We start from the raw sequence: 5,036 nt of genomic DNA, 5'->3' as shown, positions 1-5,036 counted from the left end.
TTATGTACAAACCAAACCAAGCACAATGACTGTTTGTGCTTCTTTGAAAGTCCTTTACCTTTCAACGCTTCTATCAAATTTTTATTTTTTAAGCTTGGACCAATAATGGACACTGGGTCATCACGATCACACAATTTGCCTTTGCCTTTTTTGGGTGTGTGGAGTGATTTATTTGGATTAGAATAGGTATAACTTGAGAAAAAAAAATATTTTAGTCTAGTAACTATGACAAACTCCTTCCAACCAAAACAAACAGGCATGCCACAGTAATTTATCCACACCTCATCCATCTTATCTTTATTTTCATACATAAATCTACACTTGAGAAGTTCATATACCATTTTCATTTGAAAATGAGCATTGTTGTCCTCCGGCAAATCAAGATATTTCCCAAAAAAGTTATCCCTGAAATAAGCATCCAATTTTTGTTCTCGAAGTATTTTTTTAAAGGTGTCAAAAAAAAATTCCATGGCTGACTTAACCACGAAATCACCCGTTAAATCTGTAGCACCATCGCATTGCATTCATACAGGATGACGATCAATGCTGAAGGTTTTGACCAACTCTTCGGTGGAAGGGCTATTAGCATTTGGATCATTTCTTTTGAAATATTCCTCCTCCCCGTGTTCATCATATTCTGCTCCTGATTGAGATAACACTTGTAAAGCAAGCTTATAGAGTGGTGGATGTAGCCTAGCTGGTTCACTTATTCCTTTACTTGGACTGGATTCAGTTTCTATTCTTTTGGGAGCCATATTATCTAAAATTAACAGCAACATAAAAAATTATATTATAGTTGATTAATGTATCGTTAAAAAAGAATAACAGTAAATCAAATAAGAAAAATAGTAAAATAACAGTTCCAACAGATTACTGATCTATTGTATTGGGTAGTATATCTGTTGCAGCATATAACTAGCCTGTTGCAACGATGAGTAACCTGTTGCAATAATACAAAATATATCACTCATCTTTTAAGACAGATGAATGGTCTATGCAATAGATTACATATTATTGTAATATATGACTGATTTGTTAGAATAGTTAAATAACCCATTTCAACAGATGAGTAATCTGTTGCAATAATACAAAACATATCACTCATCTGTTGAGAAAAATAAATGGTCTGTGCAGTAGATCACATATCTGTTGCAACATCATTTGTTGTAATATATAAGTGATCTATTGGAACAGTTAAATAACCTGTAGCAACGACTGAGTAATCTGTTATGGTAATACAAAATATATCACTCATCTGTTGAGAAAGATGAATGGTCTTTGTAACAGATCACACATCTGTTGCAACATATGAGTGATCTGTCAAAACAATTAACTAGCCTGCAACAATGGCTGAGTAATTCATTGCGATAATACAAAATATATCACTCATCTGTTGAGAAAGATGAATGGTCTGTACAACAGGTCACACATCTGTTACAACACATGAGTGATCTGTTGGAACTGTTATCAACTGTCAATATTATTTAGATTTTTTCCAATAGAAGGGTCGTCTATTGCGGTAAATGAATGATCAGTTGGAAAAATCAAGTTTTGGACATGTCTAGTTAGAAGAGTTGATAGGATTTTATCCAATACAAAGTTTATCTGTTGCATCAGATCTTTAATCTGATGGTTCCTCCATTGCATCAGATGGTTAATTTGTTGTATCAGATTTTTATCCGATGGTTAATCTATTGCAACATATGGTTAATCTGTTGTATCAGATAGTTAAACCATTGCATCATATGCTAAATCTGTTGCATCAAATTTTTATCCGATGGTTCCTCTGTTGCATCAGATGATTAATCTGTTGCATCAAAATTTTAATCTGATGGTTCCTCTGTTGCATCAGATGGTTGATTTATTGCATCATATGATAAATTTATTGCAACAGATGGTTAATATGATACACTAGATGGATAATCTGTTAGAGAAAATTAAAAAATATAGCATGATTTTGTTCAACAAAAAAACAACAATTTTACCAAGAACAAGAACAGAGCAAATTAACCCAAATCGTTGTTTTGTTTGTATAAACACAAACAATAAAAATCAAACTTCAAAAAAATACAATAAATAATAAAAAATCATAATTGGCTTTGAAAAGTGAAAAGAAGAAATACCAGAAATTAGGGTTTTATTCAGATCACATTTTAAATTAAAGCAACAAATATAAAATTGGTAACCAATACTATAAGAGAAGTTGGCTCAAGTTTCTCATTTTCTTCAAAACTAAAAAGGCCATAATTTTTTACTTGTGAAAGAAGAAAAGGAACGACGAAGAATTCGAAGCTGTTGTGGCCGGAGAGAAAGGCTGTCACGTTGATTGAAAGTTGAAGAATTCAAAGTTGTTATGGCCGGAGGGCAAGGATGTCATGTTGATTGAAGTTTGAAGTCGAAAAAAAACTCGAAGCCCAACTATTTATCGTCAGAGGTTGAAGTCGCCGAGGATTGAAAAGAGAAATTTACAAAACTGTTGGTTGGGAGAGAGTTAAGAAAAGCTGTCTCGAGAGAGAGAAGAGAGAGTTTGGTTGATTTGGATTGAAGATGGGTGTGGGTTGCGTTGATTTGTATTTTTAAAAAGATTAGAAAGTTTTAAAAATATTAATCAAGTCCATAATTTACTTAATAAAGTTTCCCAAGTATGTTTGACCCTTTAAGTTGGTCAATGTCACCAATCCTTCATTCAAGACTTAAAAGACATCTCTCCTTCATTTTTCTCAAGTTACTACTTCATGCTCTGTTCAATATTTGTATAAGAGGAACATGTAGGGTGTCTAAAGAATTGTACGCTCCTGCACTTGAAGGAATCATGGTGTCTTGAAATTAGACTTTCTATTGATGATTTTGCCCTTGCGATTAAAAGGTAAGACCTACATATTGAAGGTAATTTTGTCTTCAATTATGTTTAATCCACAACGTCATTGTTAATACATGCATGTATATTGATGTGATTAAGCCCTTTATTTTTTTTTATGCAGATGTCCAAAGATTGGTTTATGCTTCAAGGTTCTTAAGTGAAGGATCAACTTCGTATGGAAACCTCTTCATCTCATATTGTCTTCAAACAAAATTATTCTAATAATATTTTTTTATCCTTCTAGAAGTAAGTTGTTATTTCTTTTCTTTGATATTTTTTCTATTTATTTTTAATTAAGTTTTAAAATTATGTAAATATCATTCCATATATTTATCTCAATGAAATAATATTTGATTATAGTCAAGGTAGAGAATAATATGTTACAATATTTCATTGACTCAAAGTACAAAGATTGACGACAATAACAAAGGATGAGATCACAGGTCTTGTGATTGGCTCTTTTTGCTAGACAACATATCAGTTCCATCACCTCCGCTTGGATAGGGGCGTACCTCCTCTGCAATAACAAGTACATGTCTGCTGTTGTAGATGAACAGAAGAATCTGATGAAAAATACAGAAATAAGGTAGATCGTGATATCCTTTCCGAGAAGGAAGTCCCCTACAAATGCATTATGGAAGCCCTGAGACTCCGTCCTCTATTGATAATGATTATGCATAGTTCACATAGTGATTTCAGTGTTACAACAAAAGAAGGAAAAGAATATGACATTCCTAAGGGCCATATCGTTGTAACGTCACCTGCTTTTGCAAATAGACTGCCACATATCTACAAGAATCCAAATACTTACGACCCCAATAGGTTCGTTCCTAGTAGAGAAGAAGATAAAGCTACAGGAGCATTCTTATATAGCTCTTTTGGTGGAGGGGAGAACCATTTGTTTATATGCAGATAAAAGTAATATGGTGTCACTTGCTGAAAAATTTCTAGTTTGAAATGTTCTCGCCTTAATGTTCTCGCCTTTCCCTAAAATTGACTGAAATGCTATGATTGTCGGTATCAGAGGTAAAGTAATGGTGAGGTACAACCACCGACGACTCTCCACTGAATAAGCAGATAACATCTGGATGAATGTAGTAATTGGAGATCCTATTTTTGTTTAATGTTGACTGCTATATTGGATGTTGGTCCTCTTCTAGCCCTATTTTGAAAAGGGACCTGTTCCTTTTGAAGGTTGCAATGACTATGGTTAACTTATCACAGTGTGTTGTTTTAGACCTTGTGTTTTAGTTAGTTTATGTTTTCTTCCATTGATTTTTGTTGAAGATCTAGGTTTTTATAATATTCTCACCCAAAAAAAAGGCGCCCGGTGCACTAAAGTTGGGTGTGTGAGAATTCACTTGAAAGTGAAATTTTTGATAGTGAGTGTTGTTCAATTTCTGAGAATTAGATGATGTTCGTGCATTAGTAATCTCAAAAACTGAATTTTGGATTTATTTTATTTGCTCTCTCTCATTTATTTGTATTTGGTCTTGCTGTGTCGTGGATTCTTCACTTTGATATTTTTTTTAGACTGCTTTATTATATTATTTTCTTGAGTCGAGAGTTTAGTAGAAACAATCTCTCTACCTCACCAGTTAGGGCAAGGTCTATATTTCTGCACACTATCCTTCTCAGGTAAAGGATGATGAAAATAAAATAATTCGAGACATCTTCAGAAGATGGGAGCCCACATTGAAAGAAGAAATAAGACATACAAGTACCTGAAAATGCTGCAGATTCATAAACTTTCCTTGATTAGAGAAGATGTTGAGAATCAAATAAGGTACCTGTGTTGACTTAATTTTTGTTTGGAATCCTTTTTTTATGGAGTTATATGTCTATGGTTGTTTGCAAATTAGGTAGAGATTTGGGGCTTATCGTTTCTCCATTATTGTTCATTACTGCTCCTTGAACATCTGACTTTTTTTCCCCGAGTCTCCTCTTATGTTGTCTTGGATGTGTAAAATTATGCTGTACAATTTATAAAGGCGTTTTCCAACTTAGACTCACAAGTGTACTCATTCAACATACCTATACATCAATATAGCTGTAAATGCTTATAATTTGTATATTTTCACGCATCTCCTACTTTAAATTGTGAAAAAATTGCCCATCTAGTTTAATACAAGTAGACAAGAAAAAATGGACAGAGGGAGTATTGAGTTCTAGCCTT

At 33.4% G+C, this 5,036-nt stretch overlaps 1 pseudogene; it reads left to right on the top strand.

The window, feature by feature from the left end:
* Positions 1–2,841: 2,841 nt before the first annotated feature.
* Positions 2,842–3,933, top strand: LOC107872118 (annotated as a pseudogene).
* The last annotated feature ends 1,103 nt before the right edge of the window (positions 3,934–5,036 follow it).

Source organism: Capsicum annuum, chromosome 5, assembly GCF_002878395.1.
Source record: "Capsicum annuum cultivar UCD-10X-F1 chromosome 5, UCD10Xv1.1, whole genome shotgun sequence".
NCBI lineage: Eukaryota > Viridiplantae > Streptophyta > Magnoliopsida > Solanales > Solanaceae > Capsicum > Capsicum annuum.
Note: the sequence above shows the minus strand (reverse complement) of the source record. Positions and strands in the feature narration are given on the sequence as shown.